Source organism: Manis pentadactyla, chromosome 10, assembly GCF_030020395.1.
Source record: "Manis pentadactyla isolate mManPen7 chromosome 10, mManPen7.hap1, whole genome shotgun sequence".
NCBI lineage: Eukaryota > Metazoa > Chordata > Mammalia > Pholidota > Manidae > Manis > Manis pentadactyla.
In genome coordinates, this window is record NC_080028.1 from 128,586,110 (window position 1) to 128,603,205 (window position 17,096).

Genomic DNA, 17,096 nt, shown 5'->3' on the forward strand with positions numbered 1-17,096 from the left:
CACAGGGATGCAGGCCCTGCCCGAAACATGTGCATAGCATCAAAGCAGCCATGAGCCTAGGATTCAGGGTCCAGGCATCTGCATGGGGCCTGCTGGGTCTTCCTGGCTCAGTCCCACGTGTCCCTGACCTCCCCTGCCTTCGAGGTTGAAGTGAAGGAGAGCACCCCTTCTGAGGTCAGGGTGCATTCCCTGCCTCACCTCCTGACAGAAGCAGCCATTACCTGCTAATCAGGCCCCATCTACTCCTGCAAACAACCTGAGCATGGCTGGCCATGCTCTGCTCAGAGAAGCAACATGCACAAAGTTGCCAACTTAGAAAACGAGTTCACCTGGTTTGGCTGAATCCCAAAAGCTCATCCAGTGGGACTTACCTCTGGTATGAAAAGTGGGTGGCTGGACTAAACTGGGGAGCAGCCCCAGTTGATCAACAGGCCCCCTCTGTTCCAACCCGGCCTACCTCTGGGCCTCTCTCCCAGGTGAGTGTGTCTCCCAGCAAACACAGTGCTGACGTGAGCCTGAGGCCACAGAGCTTGGGTCCCAACAGACAATGTGTCGAGGTCAACTTGTCCACCCTAACCCTGGCTCCGAGAGGGCCCAGAGAGCCCTGCCCTACGGCGACCTCAACCTGGTGAACCCTCCCTCTTTGTACAAATGGGGGTGCTGAAGCCAGAGCCACACCAGCTGGACTAACCTCTAGGAGACCCCGTAGTCTGACCTCCCCCAGGAGGGCGTCTGACCCCTCTCGGCGCGCTTAGAGGGTTCCCGCCGCCCACCAGCAAGTCGCCCAGGGATCCCAGGATCCAGTGGGATCCCTACAAGGGGCGGGGGAACAAGGCAGCGCTCACCGCATGAAGACCTCAGCGATCCGCAACCCGCTCCCCGAGCCGCCGCCGGTGATGAAGGCCACTTTGTCCCTGCGAGAAAACCCCGGCGGCCCTTGAGAGCGAGCTTCTGACCTCTGGCCCCGGCGCTTGTCGACGAGGAAGTCGCAGGACTTTCGGTGAAGAGAACCTGAAACGCCGCCTGGCAGAGCCTGCGCGCTGCGGAGATTCCCAGGGGCTGCTCCGGCCCCAGAGCCGCTCTTCGCGGCCTTACAACGAGCTGCGGGCGACCCCCGCCCTACAGGCGCCCCGCACGCGCGCTCCCGCCCCGGCCCGGAGGGGCGGTGCGGTGGCCCCGGGCGCCTGCCGCCTCACCGGAGCAGGTCGGGGCAGAAGAGGTGGCGGTACTCGAGGAGGCAGTCGTCCTCCTCCACGTCGGGCGGCGGCTGGGCTATGGCGCTTAGCAAGCGCGGACGGCGCGTGGGGCGCGACGGCCGGGTCTCAGCCGCCGGAGCGACAGCGCTCGCCCCGCCCACCGCGGGCGCCCCGCCCCTCACGGCCCCCTTCCGCCCCGCCCATCCTCTCGCGCCCGACCCCTCCCCCGGTCGACCCGCCCACCGCGGCCGCGCGGCCTGCTGGGACTTAGGGCCCCGTTCTGCGCGGCGGGCGCAAGCGCAGTGCCGTGGGCCTGTCCCCGCTGTGGACGCCGGTGAGAGGGCGCCGAGCTGTCCGCGTTCCCGAGTGCTTCCGACAGGACGGGGAGCCGCCGCCTCGGTCGGAACCCGCAGTACGCGGCGGGCGCTCGGGCCCCGATGTTCACTGAAAACGCCCGGTAGGGGGCGCGCAGCATTTAAACGGCCTTGCTCTCTGACACCGCCCTTCCCTGCTCCTTAGAGGGGAGACTAGAGCCGGGGAAGGCACGAGAAACGAAGGCTTTCTCCCGCGGGGCCGGCCCCATGGCCAGTTCCCAGAATTGCCCGCCTCGTGGCAGATGAAGAAAAATCAGGGCACCTTATCTGTGCCATTACCTGGAGACACAGGTAGCAACCGAGGCTGTGAACCCAGGACCAGGGCATCCGGCCCCAGGATGTCAAAAAGCAGAGTGAGGACCAAGTTGGCCTCAGTAGGTGTGATGACGTGTCCAGTGCATGACCAGTGACAACGAACACACCTGGGGCCCCGAGGGGAGCTGTGATGGGTTTAGTGTCAACGTGAAAACAGGTGGACAGGCAGCTCTGGTCAGCCTCAGCCATGAGACCACGAAGATGGGACGGTGCCTGGTCACCAGGCTATGTGCCCTTGGGGGTGGTCTCAGCCCCACCCATTCCTGCCAACCTCCAGTCCAGCCCAAGAAATGCAGCTCCTTCAGCAGGTCAGAGGAGTAGGGCAGGACATCTCCCTCTCTGGGTCTCTGCTTGAATTCCCCCAGATTCCAGGCTGAAGGTCTCTGGCCCACGCCCGTCTCATACATTCACCAGTTATCGATCCCCGACTGGTGTGTGAGAGGGTAAGCTCCATTTCTATTTCCAAACTGCTTACAACTTCGCATAAAGGCCTCCTCCCTCCCTTCAAGATGCAGGAACCATAATAAGCACTCCACTTCCATGCAGAGCAGTGTTTTAATGCACTCTCCCTTTGGAGGAGCGATCACACTATCCACTTTTGGAGACACCCCAAAGGCTGCCTGGCACTTCAGTACAGAAAGGATTTGGTCCAATCTCTTGCTGGTTTGCAATACTGAAAGGCACATAAAGTTGTGAGCTCAATCCCTCTGGGCTAGGGTGGGGCAGAAGATGGGCTGGGAGGTGGTCTGGCACAGGTGGGCGGAGTGTGGGTGTGTCGACAGAGGTAGTTGGTCCTGGGTGGATGCTTGCGGGGCCGAGGCAACCTGAGCGCTCAGGCTGGGTAGATGCTGCCGTGGTGGCCTTCATCTGCCCAGTCCACCAGCTCATTGCTCTGGAACCACAGCAGGATCTCCCTCTTGGCCCCCTCCACAGAGTCACTGGCATGGATGACGTTCCTGTGACAGGCGGCAGAGGTAAGGTACAGGCTTCAGTGTGCACCTTGGGAGTCCTGGGGATGGTCTGCTGATCTCCTGCCATGCAGGGGAACAAGCCCAGGGACCATGCAGAGGGGAAAGAGGAGTAGGGGAGCTGGAAACCAGTTTCAGCCTGGCCTCAGCCGCTCTCTCACAAACACATGTACCAGCCAGACTGTTTCTGGGAACCTCATTTTCCCACCAGTCATTCTTCACCAACCCCTCAAGGTATCTGGCAAGATAAGGCCAGATAACAGATAATGATGGCAGAGCACTCATAACACATGGGAAATGCTTTGTTATCTCCTGTGCACTAAACTGCAGAAGCAAACGTTTCGCTGTCCCACTATCAAGTCTCTCCTGGCTTCACCCGCACCCATCAAGATGCCCAGGTCCTGTGGATCTGCCTAGGACCAGTCTGCCACCCAAAACACAGGTCCTCCTCAACCGTAGTGAAGAGCAGGGTCAGCCCACCTGGCCCTCCAGCTTTGCCCACTCTGACCACAGGAAGGCTAGACTGGACGGAGAGGAGAGGGCACCTTGGAGTCAGCAGGTGATCACAGCTGTGCTCCCAGGCCCCCAGGCTGGCAGAGCCTGCGCCAGGGAGGGAGCCAGACAAGGGCCTTGAAGGTGGGGAGTGCTCAAACAATATGGATAGCCTCCTCTCCTCTTCTCAAATGAAGATTCATGTAGGAAAGTACTTTTGGGCCAGTGGGGAGGGTGGGTCCAGGTTCTAACACCTCCCACTCTCCAGCCTGAGTCAGAGGGTCTGCTGAGGGCTTCCAGTACCTGTGTGTGCAAGGCCCAGAGCAGAGAACACTGTTCTCACCCAGGTGCACCTGCCCATCCCAATGGGCAGGGAGGAAGGGTCCTGTGGGCCCCCAGCCTATGGGGTGAAGAAACATGGATGGACCGCTGAGCATGTGCCTTTGCACCATCGCCACTGCAACCATGGCCGGAAGTTCTGGGATGGGGTGGGGGCCCCCCAGGTAGAAGCATCCATCTCCCCAGGTGTCTCCAAGCCCCCTCCTGGACCCCCAGGGCTGTGAGGAACCTACCCCATCCCAAGCTGGTTGGGGTAGGAGGGGTAAAGGGTCCTGGCCTGTCTTCTCCACTGGGTGAAACAGGAAGAAGATAATTGGATCAATACTTCTCACCCCATCTGGAACATTCCAACATGGAAACCTACTGAGCAGCTGGGGAAGCAGTTTAGGGAGTTTAATTAGAGGCACCCACACACACCCTGAAGGACCCACCACACCTGCCCTCAGTGTGTTCTGAGACCCAGCTGGGTACCTGGCCCTGGACATTGGCGGTTGGGCCATTTCACTGAGCTTAAAGAGAGGCAGAGCAGACCAAGCCAGTTCACCCTTTCTCCTCGCGGCTGCCAGTCTGCCTTCTGACCTGGGCAGGGGCCCCAAAGCCAAATGAGTGGCCCTACAGCTCTGCGTCCAAGAAGCTGCAGAAAGGGAAAAGTGGGTCACAATGGCAGGCTCTGGGAAAGGAGTCTAAGGGAGAAAATGATCTCAGAGTGAGAGCACAGCTGCCCCATTCTAAGGCCCCCCCAACTCTTGGTCTACACCTTCTGCAGGGAAAGGCATTCTGGCACAGGGAACAGCACTGCAAAGTCTATGAGGTTGGAAAGATCCTGGCAGGTGGAAGGAACTGAGAGAGGCAGAGGCTTAGGGGTGAGAGGAGCTGTGGGGTGGGGGAGGAACACTTCAAAGGGTCTTAACAGCTGCGGTCAAGCATCTGGTCCTCATTCAAGAAGGAATGGGGGCCAGGGGAGAAGATTAGAATGTTTTAAAATAAGGGTACATGGTTTACTCTGAAGATACCCCTCTGGCTGTTGTGCGTGCAGAGAGCTCCTTGCAGAAGAACAACAGAGGTGTCCCTGAAGCCATCCATGCATGAGAGAGCTGAAGTTTGGACAAGGGCGTGTCCAGGGAGAAGAAACATGGATGGACTGCTGAGCATGTGCCTTTGCACCATCGCCACCGCAAACTGGGCCCGCTCCCCTCCACCCCCGTCAGAGATCCAAGGTGCGGAGGAGGCGGTGGGTACTTCTCACCCTTATCTGCCACCACATTTCCACCACGGTCACTTGAGACCGGCTCCTAGCCCTGCCCCAACCGCCAGTGTCCAGTTCAGCCCCGCCCCTGATGGCGACAGCGGGGCCTGGAGACATGCTGGCCCCTCAGGCATGTTCTCTGGCCCAGGACCAGCAGGGACAAGGGGCAGGTCTCTGTCTGCTGGAGACAGATACCCCCATCTCTCTCCCCACCTCTTCTTACACACAGACATTGGCTGACCCCAAGTCCACACTACAGAGGGGTCCTGTGGCAGACAGTGGCCACGGTGCCTGGTGGGGTCACTGGCTCAGCCAGGCAGAGATGGGGAGTGGTGACTGACAAGCTGCCACTCCCTCTCCTGAAAAACCTCCCTCATTGCAACTCTGGGACCCAAAATGGAGAGGCTCCCAGTAGCCCAGGGGTGGAGAGGCCACATCAGGACCGAGGATCTGATATGGGCCCAAGGCTGAGGAGGGTACAGAGGCCAAGCCAGGTGGTGCAAGACCGGGGGCAACCAGGGCAGGCCAGGCCCAGGCCTAAGAATCCCTGGAAGTCATTGTTAGGGCGGCGGTGGGCACCTGGCAGACAGCTCCTGCAGCCAGGAGCAGGTGACAGTCATTACTGAGTGGGCCCCACATACCCAGAGTGGAGACCGGGGCCCAGAGCACCCCAGCCTGCCCACGCATAGCCTGACTCAGTCAGGAGCTGAGCAGGCAGCTGGGCTGCAGATGGGCACTTGCTCCCCCCTGGGCAGAAAGCCAGGTAAACACGGCCCAGAGCTGGAGGGGCCCCCTCACTCACTAAGCACCTTCTATTTGGCAGGTGCTGGGGTCACACAGGCAAACACCCCAAAGTCTCAGTGTGGGAGGGATGCCCCGTCTGGGGGCAGGTGGGGCTATACTTTGATCACAGCATTTTGGAAAGTGGAAGGAGCTGGGAGGGGTGCAGGTAGGGGTGCCCTGGCTCCTGGGGCTCGGGCAGCGTGTGGTGGGAGGGGCCCAGGCTTCTGCGGTACTTATCCCCTGCTCACCCAGAAGCCCGTATGGCTGGGGACTCCACACCTCCCATCCTAAGTGCTTGGTGGGCAGCCTGGGGCGTGGGTTTCCAAGGCACTCAGTCCTCCACAGCCCACAGCGGGCCCCATCCTGCCAACAGAAGGTGCTTAGTGAGTGAATGGATAGATGAGCGAATGCTCTCTGAGTTTGGGGACTCTGGGCCACAGTCCCCAAGATGGGGGACTGTCAAGAGCCTAAGGGATGAGCTAACAGGCCCAGGGAGGGGAATGGTTTGGTGAAACCCAACTTTGAGCAGCCTGAGACACACTTGCCAAGGCCATGGGAGGGGCCGGAGTCCCTGCTGGGAACCGGCAGGACACAGCAGGAAAGGTGTCCTGGAAACCTAGGCTGGCCCCTCCTCCACTCACCACCCAGCCCCCACCCAGAACAGGGCTCTGCCCTCAGGAAAGGCCCACCCAGCATCCTGAAAGCAGACAACATTGCCAGACCACACCCAAAGCTGGGCCCCCTCTTTACAGCTGGAGAAACTGAGGCAGAAGTGGGCATTTTCAGAGATTCACTGCACAGTCATAGCTGGCTGCCAGGAGCTACAGGTCCGGAGGCACAGGGCAACTGCAAGCACACCAAGCCCCCGTTTGCACATGTCAGCACACTGCCAGGGACCCTTGAAGGCACCTGGACACACATATTCCAGAAGCCCAGCCAGCATGGCTCCCGCTCACCGTGCACCAGCCAGTGAGGGGTCAGCACCAGCCGGCCCCGAGGCACAGGGACCTGACCCTCTGCATCATCTGCCCGCCTCTCCCCACAGTGTACCTGACTCTAAAAATGAAGGAGAACATCTCTTTGGCACTGCAGTTAAACACACTTCTGAATCCCCGACTCCCATCGCCAGCAGTCCAGCATCCCAAGAAACCCTCCCCAGAGCTGAGGAGTCTGACCCCGCCGGGGTCTGACCTGGTTGCCTCTCAGCGGCCTCATCCTCCCCAGACCAGTCCCCCAGATCTGGAGCTTGTGCCTAGGGTGGGCCTGGATGGGTCTCAGGACCCTGGCTCTCTGATGCCCTCTGGTTCCAGCAGCCCCTATTAGCCCGGCTCAGTGCCCCCGCCCAGTTCCCTGTAGTCACAGCTCACGGGTCAGTGGGGGGCTCTGAATTCCGAACTTCGTGCCTCCACCTTCCTGCCCTGCCCCCTCCGCTCCTCCTCACGCGCCCCTTCCCTCCGCCTCCCCATCTATCCGCAGCGAGGGGGAGAGGGGATGCCTCCGCGAGCTGCCGCACTGTCCGAGCGGGGCAGCAGCCTCTCCCTAAGCTCCGGCGCTGCCTGGATTCAGCCAGCTGGGTCCAAGGGTGGACTCACCTCCCCCTTCACCACCTGACTTCCTTAGGACCCCCCCGACAGCAGCAACCCTTCAGAGCTCAGGAGCCACAGCCCCCTGTTCTCCCTGAGGCCCCTCCAGATGATAACAAGTGGGGATGGTGGTGGGGTGGCGGATCTGGGAACAGAATCTGGTGCACCTGGAGGTCAAGAATCCCACCAGCCTCCACTCCCCACTGATTCAGCAGGCGACCCTGGGCTGGTTTCCCTCTGCCCCAGGCTTGGGGAGACACTAGCTGCCGGGGTAGAGTGATGCTCCCCATCCGGAAGCCCTCATTCCCCCAGGAAGGGGCAGGGCGCCGTTGGGAAGGGCCTCCCGTGCTGACCTCAGCACGGAGGGGCTGGTGTGCGACCAGTCACCAGGACAGATGGCTGCAGCTGGGCCGTGTGCTCCCTACAGCCCTTCGTGCTCCCCCACATTGCTCCCTGCGGCATTTCCGTACGTCCCTGGTGCGGGCAGGGTAGCTGCAGAGCCCCGCTGCGAGGCTGAGGCCCATTCCCACTCCTGGGCACTCACTCCAAGGCACCTTCCTCCTTCCTGACATCCACTTCCTCCAGACCCCAGGGCTCTGGAGAAGGGGTCCTCTTCCCAGGGACGGGGGTGTTGGGGCCACGGGTGGGCACTTTCTAGGAAGCTGCGGGGAACCCAGGGCCCCTTCCTAGGGCAACTGATCAGAGGCCAGACGCGCTATGCAGAGCGATCCTGGGGGGGAAGAAAAGCGACTGGGCACCAAGTAGTTCTAAGACTCCCCGAACCCCACCAGCTCGAGTCTGCTCAGCCGGGATCGCACCCGCCCCTCCAGGCCAGAGGGGACGCCTCAGCAGCCTCGAACCGGGGCTTCCCCTGGAGTTTTCGGTTTCTGGGAGCCCCCGACCAGGGATCGTCCCTCCTTTCGGTAACACCTGCTGCAGGACGGCTGCGTCCTCAGGGTCAACCCTCGACCCCAAACAGGGCTGGTCTCAGCTCCGATGCCCAGAGACCTCGCTCCGCGCGCCTCCAGTGAGACCCCAGGGGCGCACCTCGCTGTTCTGTGGAAGGCACCTGCCCAGGGCGCTCACCCGAACCGAAGCCCAGGGACGGACCAGCCAAGGCACTCACCGGTACCAGGCGAGGCCGCGCTCGTAGCACCTGTCGAAGAAGTGGGGCTCGGAACCGAGCGCGCGACATCGGGGTGCAGCCGCAGGAACTGCAGCAGAGCGCGCGTGTCGCCCTTCTTCACGCCCACGATAAGCGCCGGCGGCCGGGGCCGCTGGCCACCGGCAGCACGGGCGCCCCTGGGCTGCGGGCGGCTCGGGCCAGCTTGGCGGGCGCGGGGGCCGGCACAGGGACGCGGGCGGCCGGCGGGCAACGGCCCGGGAGGGCGCAGAGGCAGCAGGCACCAAGCACCAGCGCGGCGAGCAGCAGCGGCGCACGCGGCGACCGCAGCGCGAACCCCAGCCCAGGCCTCCGCTACCTGCCGTGGGGCCTCACCGCGCCCAGGCTCGGGAACGGGGGCTGCAGGAGGGCGTGCATCCCGGCTCGCTCCGCGTTCAGCCCGCGGGCGCCGGGCTTCTTCTCTACGCGCCACCTCCGGGCCGCCCGGGAGCGGGAGCGGGCGCGAGGCGGGGGCGGGGCTAGACGCCCCGCCTGCCCAGAGGCCCCGCCCCGCCCCCTGCCGCGCCTGGACCACGCGGGCTCCCACGAGCCCGACTGCCTCGGAGTCCGGGATCCATCCCGCTGGACTCCAGCGTCTTCACCCTTACGTGCTGTTTCGGCAGGGTCGGTTCCCGGCCAGTGACAGCGGATCCCCCGTTCCCAGACGAGGGTGGCGCGGCGGGTGCGCTGGCCAAGCAAGTGGGCCAAGGAGGCTAGTGGACCCGAACCTAGTGCGCAAAGGGGCTCCGGGGCAATGGGGCGCGCCTTGCCGACAGTCTACTTGTTGACCGGGGTCGGCCCAGGTGGCTGGAGAGGGCTGACCAAGTTTGATCACCACTCAGAGTCCAAGGGACAGGCCTCTTTCCCATGGGCCCAGTGACATTCAGACCTCAGTCTCCTGATCCCTTCTACCGTGTCACACCGTCAGTCTGTGCAGCTAGTCCACCTGGTGCCGCCCTGGGATGTCAGTGACCCACTCCGACACTGATGAAGTGGCTCCTCCTGGAGAAGCGAAGGGTTAGGGGGAGGAGTTGGAGCCCAGGTCCTGTCCTAGAAGCTCACTCAGGGGCAGTGAGACCCAGGGGCCACTCAGTTATGGGACCCGCTGGGCCCTGGACACTTTGCAGGAGCCTTATCCACCCCGTGGTTCCCGGAACCCCCAGCATGGCAAAGGAGGGCAGAGAAGAAGAGCATAGGCCGAGAGAGGGTGAGCAACAGCCCCAGGCAGACATGAAACCTGACCTGCGTCCTCTCTCCGCCTCTGCCCCAGCCTGCCTGGCCTCAAGGTTGGTTGGAGCCAGGTGGGCACGAACTCCCAGAAGAGGCCAGCCTCTCTGCAGTCAATGCCTAGAGGACACGGCCCTGGGCTCTGCTGGTTAACGAGCTGTTCCTGGGCCTAATAGCATCTGGGCAAGTCCCAGCAGCCTGGTGTGACTTCAAGGGACAGGGGCATCCATGAGCCCCAGACATTTCCAAGGCTTGCAACCAGAAGCAGCCCTGGCTGGAGGGGGCTTTGCACAACCAATGGGATGAAGACCACTGGCCAGGGCCCCAGCCCAGGTCCCAGATGCCAGGCCTGCACCTGCTTGTCAAGGTAAAATCCAGCCAGGAGCCCTGTGGGTGGACGGTTGGTCCGGCAGTGTCTGGGGTACATGCTGGCACATGCAGGGTCACAGGCAGCTCTTCTTCTGGTCTAGCTTAAAATGGGATTTGTTCCAGACAGGCTGGCGCTCCTTAGAGCCATCCTGGGTAGAGTCCCAGACTGCACCCACCCACAGTCTCAGCAGCTGCCACTCAGGGCTCTAATTCCAGCACTTAGACGCTGGTGGCCCCTCCATCTCCTGCCACAGCCTAGGCATAGTTGTGTCCACCTCCTGCCTTTGCTCATGCTGTTCTCCTGCTGGGAATGCATGACTTTCCAGGAGCAATTTACCAAGAGCAGCAGGACAGCAAACACGTTGAGTATGGGGGAGTGGGGTCAAGAGGTCGTGAGGACAAGAGTGGCTCAGAGAGCTTGGCAGCTGGTCCCCCGCCTTCACCCACTGTCTGACTCTCAGGTGAGGACTCCTAGGATGTTTGGAGTTTTGTTTAGGAGCCTAGGAGCCTGGCATGCAGTAGGCATTCAATAAAGGCTGGCTGGTGAAAGTCTGTGAGTGAAGGGAGAGAGATCAAGAAAGGGTTTCTGGAGGAGGTGATGGTCAGGCAAGGAGCTCCGGTTCCTTCTTTGTTGAGATGGGAGGCTGTGGTCCTGTCTCTGAAGTAACAGCTTCATTGAGATGTAAGACCCATACCAAGCAATTCAGCCGTTAGAATGCAGAATTCAATGGGCTTCAGTGTAGTCACAGCACTGTATGACCAGCCGTACTAAGAACACAGTCACCACCCCAGCAGCCCCTCCCCTGATCCCCTTCCCCAGCCCTCCCCCTGATCCTCCCCATCCCCTTCCCAGCCCTCCCTGGACCCCCAGCCCCACCCCAGCCCCTTCCACTCTCCCAGCCCAGCCCCATCTCCTCCCCAAGCCCCTGACACCCACCAACCTACACTCTGTCTCTGGATTTGTCTGTCCTCCACATTTCATATAAGTGACCTTTATCACTGGTGTCAGCATGTGCTTAAGGATCATATGTGCGTGTGTGTGTCAGGGCTTCATTCCATTTTATGGCTGAGTAATAGCCCACTGTTAGGATGGACCACATTCTGTTTACCTTTCATCCACTGATGGACACTTGGGTTGTTTCCACTTTTTGGCTCTTGTGCATCATGCTTTTGTGAACATTCATGTACAAGTTCTTATGGGAACATATGGTTCATAAGAGGTCTTTGGGGCCCCAAAAGAGACCAGGTCATGGGGGCATGGGGTGAGTGGCTGTCCCTGTGCCCTGAGAGGTCAAGCCTCCTCAGTAAGAGAAAACCAATGCCATCGAGTCCCTCTGCCCAGCCAGCGTCCCCGGGGGCCTCAGCTCTGAAGGCCCAGCACGGCTCACTTCTCACCCAGCTTACCCAGAGCTCCTGCCTGGGCAGGATGGCCAGACAGAGGTTGGTCTCTCTTCCATCCCCCCTAGGCCAGCCATCAGATGTGTGGGTAGTCAGGTTCCTTGTGGCAGCTGGCCAGGAGGAGGGAGAATTTGGGAGAGGAGGTGGGCTGCATTGCTCAGGCGGCTAGACCAAGTAAGCACTGTCCCTGGGGGAGATGACAAGGATGGAAGAACAGGGGGGCAGAGAGGGCAAGTCTAGGGAAGGAGACCTGGGGAGCAAGTTCATGGTAGAAGGAAGACTTGGCCTTCTCACACCCCTGACCTCACAAATCCGTGACCCAGCTGCCCAGCTATGTCCCTGTCCCCTTCACAGACTGTGATTATTTCTTTGTGGATGATTTTGATCCTCATCTGCCCCCTCCAATGAACCTACCCATGATCTCTGCAAGGGCAGAGGACAGGACAGTATTAATCCCCTCTACAGCTGCATACCTAACATGTTGAGTGCTCATGAATGTTTGCTGAGTACTGACCAACTCTGGTGGGGGAGCGCCGGGGGGCCCTCCCCATGCCCCCATCTACCTCTTTTCCAGCCTGTCCCCTCCCCAGGGTGGGCATGCCCAGCCGAGGCCCCCACAGGCAGCAGGGTGGGATGTGCAAGCCGCTGCCCAACCCTGGAAAATGATTAATAACACTGTGCAGTCCCTCCCTCCTCAACGGGGAGAGAGTTCACACATGTGGGCTTCCAGGAACTCCCTCCCCTCCAGCCTCACCCTAGCCCCCCAGACCCACTCCTGCAGCCTGCCGGGGGCAGCTCCAGCTGAAGGCAGGCCCAGCTGTCCCTGATTTGGGTGGGGTTTTTCCACTTCGATGCTGGATTTGCTGGAGCACAGAGAGAATGTGGTTTCCTCCTGAGGAGGGGCCCCTGAGACAGTCCAGCCACCCACCGCACCCACACCCAGAGCCTGCTGTTCCCAGCTCACCCTGAAGGGAATGTGAAGGGAGGAGCCCATGGCTGGTGTGGGCAAAGCTGAGAGTAAGGACCTTTCAGCTCAGAGGCTGATTCAAGCCCAGCTCTACCCCCTCCTAGCGCAACCGCGGCAGGTATCCAGTCTCTCTGAACCTCACTTTCCTACTTTATAAAACACAGGTGATACTAGCCCCCATCCACTGGGTGCCCAGCCCTCTATGCAAAGGAGGCAATAGACATGTGACAGAGACCCTGGCACAAGCAGGGGTGCCCTGAAGCTGTTCCCACAGTAGAGACCTGAGTACATGGGAGTTCTTCCTCCTTGGGAACAGGCTTTTCTGGAAGTGACCAGCTAGACCTGGGTACTGTGGCACAGAAGGGTGTGCCAGGGCAAGCCAGATTCCCAGTCAGGAGGAGTGCATGAAAAGGTGCCGGTGGCCAGGAGTGGGAAGGAGTGAGGGCCTCCCCGAGCAGTCACCCGCCTACAGGGAGCCTGCCTGGGGCTCCTCTCCTGAAGGGACAGCCCCCTGCTGGCTTGCTTTCAAGCCACCTCACTGCTTTCCCTTGGGCAGAGGAGCCTTTGCTACGGGCCCCTACTTCTCCAGGAGAGGGCAGGAGTCCGGGTCTCCAGATGTATAACTGCGCCTGCAGTGTTTCACCTGCCAGCCTGGCCCCACAGTTTATGCCGATGTAGCGATTCTTCTAAGACTGGCAGTCCCAGCTCTGCAGGAGGCGAACAGCCCTCATCCCCTAAAGGGGAAAGAGAGGAGGGTCCCACAGAGACAGGCCTCTCTCTGTCCCACCCTCCCCACTTCCTCCACCTTCACAGCTCCAAGCCAGGCCTCTGGGTATGGAGGCCCCTCAGCATCATAGGGAAGGCTGGGTGCCATCCAAGGGCCCCCACCTCAGGCCCCATGCAAGGGCTCTGTGGCCAGGCCTGCCCATCTGTGGCTGGCGAGGGTCCCGGACACTGAAAGGTGATTGTAAGGATGTTCCTTCAGGAGCTCAGGAACCCTAAGCCCTTTAGAGCGTGCAGGACTGTGTGCACATGGGGTGTGTGTATGTGTGCATGCGCATGCTAAGCCCCAAATTTGAATCTCCCCACATACCAGTGACCTACTCCCAGGAGCAAGTCCAGTCTAGCCAGTGGACAGGACCCCCCGGGAGGGCTACACTCTGTCCCCAGCTCATTACCAGGGGAAGCACCCCACCTCCACAGTTGGCCAGACAGACATGTGGCCAGTCTTGTTTGGCTTGGTCCTTAGGAAGACCCAGAACCCAGAGCCTGAGCCGAACATCCTGGGGAAGTTGTCTCCAGCTCCTGCTCCCCACCAGACTCCTCCCTAAGGTGCTGTCTTGCTGCTCTGACTAAATTCAAAATTGACTCCCACCCCTCCTCAAAGAACAATGACTGACTTCATCTTCGTCTCCTATTCTGGCATTGCTGTCCCCCTAACTCTGGCTTCCATGCCCTCCCTCTACCTCCAGACACACACCAGGAGCTCCTGGGCTCAGGGATGAGGGCTCAGCAAAAAGCCACACTCCTGAGACTAAGGGCCCCAAAGCCACTGGAGTCAGAGGGGGAAGGGGGGGCCCAGGGCCACAGGAAGGCTGCACTGAGAGGGGGCAGACCCCACAGTGCCCTATCTCCTCTCTGCTCCTGCTCCAGCAGTTCACCTGCAAAGCCCTTTGAAGCCGAGAGTAGCTTGTAAATGTCCTGGATGGAGGTGAAACTTGCCAAGACATGATGCCAGGGGCTGAACCATGGATAGTCCCCGTAGCTTTACCCGGAACAAATCATGCTTGGAGACAGGAGCTGGCTGGCCATGAGGGTACGGGGTGGAGGGAGCCTACCTGCAAGTAGCCCTCAGCCGCCTCCCCAGCAACCCCCCTCCTGTCCAACTATCTTCCCTGTGCTTCTTGCCCCTAAGCTCCATTAAGCAGAGCCCTAGCACCCAGGGCCAGGGTAGGGTGGTAGCTGACCTGGCATCGCTGCACCCCAGACTATGGACACCCTCACGCAGCCTTGTGGCTCGCCCACCTGAGGCTGTGCAGCCCGCAGCGGCAGTGCAATTGGACATCCATTCATCCCACCCGGCTCAGCTCAGCATTCGGGAAAGGCAACAAGATGGGTGTGCTGTTGCCACCGGCTTTGAGGAGCTCTTTGACCTGGGATGGGGTGAGACCTGCAAGGGGGAAGAGGGACCCAGTCTGCGCTGGCACACACAGACCCACCCGGGGGCCCTGCAGTGTGAGGGCAGGGAGAGCCTCTAGGGCAGAGCCCCAGGAAAGCCTTCTAGAAGGATCCTAGCAAGTGGGGAGCAGATGAAGAAGGAACAGCAAAGGCTAGGAGGCAGGAACACAGCGGTATGCTTCTAGAATGGAGTCTGGATGGCCTAGAGGCACAGGCACAGGGGTCTGGATGCTGGGGGTGTGGATAATAAAAACAGTCACTTCTGGAGTGGGAAACCAAGCCGGGGAAATGGAGCCTGCCAGAGGCACTGAGCAAAGATACGTACGTAGTCTGGTTATTATTTTGCAAAGATCACACTGGTTGGGGGGCTAGCTAGGAGCTATCACTACTGTGGGGGAGAGAGTGGGCAAAGATGCGTGGAGGCGGGCTCCCAGACTGGTGTCCCCAAGGGGGCGGGAGTGGCAGCAGGTGCAAGCTGAGGGCATGGACGCGAGCAGGGCGAGGAGGCTGGAGGCATGGGGCAGGTGGGTCCCTCCAAGCTGCCCGAGAAGGGGTTGGCGCGTCCTGCCTCCACCCATGCCCCCCCACCACCGTTCCCACAGCTTCCTTCCCCCCAGCCCCAGCCCTGCTCTGCTCATGGTGGCCTGAGAGGAGGCACCCTGGCCCTCCGCTGCTCTCCCTGCACCGGTTACTTTCGTGAAGCCCGCCAAACAGCCCCCCTCCCCCACCGGTCCTGCACGCTCCGACACCAGGGGGCCTCCGCCTGTGTCCTGGGCACTGGTGTTGGGCAGGCGTGGCCGAGGAGGCCAGGGAACGCTGGCGCTGACCACTGGCTGCAGGGGCTGTGGGCCGGCCGGGGGCACCGGGCGGAGCCGGCCTTGGGGCTCAGGACGGAGCTCGGCGTGGGGCTACGACGGGCCCGACTGGGGCTCTGCGGGCGCGGGGGTTACGCGGGCCGGGCCGGACTCGGGCCCGGGGCGTCCAGGTTCTCGAAGCTGCCGCCGCTGCGCCCCTGGCGGCGCCCCAGGGAACTGCAGCGCCTCTCGACCCTCCGGGGAGCAGGCGCAGCGCGGAGCGAGCGTGCCCCTCTGCCAGTCGGTGCTGCGCACGGTCCCTGTGCCCACTGCCCGGGGGGGGGCTCACGACTGGTAGACTCAGAAGTGGGGGTCATCGCGCTGGGCCCCCTACTAAGGCCTCACGGCGGCTCGCTTGGTGACTGGCCCACGTCTCTGGGCGCCCCTCCCACGTGCTGGCCTTGCCGACAGCATTCATGGGTCAGGGGGTTCCTGGGATCTACCCTCAGGACCTGCCACAGGCCGCACCCCATCACGGCCACGGTCCTCCCTGGCACTTGTCACTCAGAATAAAGAGGAAAGCCATGCATGCACACAAGTCCCGAGCATTGTCAGTTTGCTCAACCATTCTGCAAGCGCTTATGGAGCGCTGGCCCTGCTGGGGAGCAAGCAGTCCCAGACAGACTTCTTTCTCCCACCTTGCCTGGGGTGCCCTGCCCTGCCCTGCCCTGCCCAGGCCTGGCAGCTGCTTTTGGCTGGTGTTAACAGAGCACCAGAAGACAGCTGCCGAGAATGCAACCCTGGGCTTGCAAGGCTGTGCCCTGGAGGCTCTACGCAAAAGTCTTTTGTTTCTCAAGCAGGAACTGGGACTGCCAGGGGAAGTTATGGTGCAACCGAGCAGGAGGAGGGGGTGTGGGGGGGGCGGATTTCTGATCCCACAGGGCACACCCATTCCCTAGCAGGCCTCCAGCCGACAGACCCTTCCCGCGGCCTGGGGCTTGGGCTCCTGATGTGAGGGGGCCTCACCCTTCCCTGCTTACTCCTCCAAGCACACTGCTTGCAGCCCTCCCCCTGCCCACTGTCCAGCCCAACCCCACCCGCTGTGAACCTGGATGTGCAAATGTTGTGGGGCCCCTGGGGTACAGGCAGCCAGGCACTGCTCCTCACAGCATCCCTACCAGCCTCAGTATCCCCTTCACCAGCCCCCTAGGCACCAGCAGGTTCTTTAGCCCACCCTGCTAAAGGTCTGAGCCCAGAGAGGCAGCCCCAGGGGCATGGCCTAGATGCACGGGCCCAGATTTCAGGAGGAGGCCAGCCTGCTCTTGGGCCAAGTTCACTGTCTGGGACATGGTGGGCCAGAATGTGCTGGGAAGGGTGAGTAAAGTCCAAGGTCCATCCTGGCCCTGGGGTCCAGAAATTCCTGCTGACCACTCAGCTGGCTACCTCCTCATCCCTGGCCACCTTCAACATGCTGGCTGTGCTCAATAGGTGGTTGCAGCCTTCTCAGAGTCACTGTTTCTCATTTGGGGTGAAGAAGAAAGAAAAGGGTCAAATGTGCGCAGAGAGATCCTGAGGTTCTTCCATGCCGTGTGGCCTCGGGCAACTCACTCCCCCTCTCTGAGCCCTCCTTTCTCCCCTGCGGAATGAGAACCTGCCCCACTAGGGTTAGGGTAGAGATTCAGGGTGATGATGTCCATGAAGACAC

The 17,096-nt window shown here is 61.2% G+C and overlaps 1 long non-coding RNA gene across 1 annotated transcript; it reads right to left on the reverse strand.

The window, feature by feature from the left end:
• Positions 1 to 8,972: 8,972 nt before the first annotated feature.
• LOC118927544 (uncharacterized) lies at positions 8,973 to 15,180 on the reverse strand. Its single transcript, XR_005030852.2, has 3 exons — positions 14,445 to 15,180; positions 11,459 to 11,639; positions 8,973 to 9,460 (listed from the first exon to the last, which is right to left on the reverse strand). It is a non-coding gene; the product is annotated as an uncharacterized LOC118927544 (long non-coding RNA).
• Between the last annotated feature and the right edge of the window lie 1,916 nt (positions 15,181 to 17,096).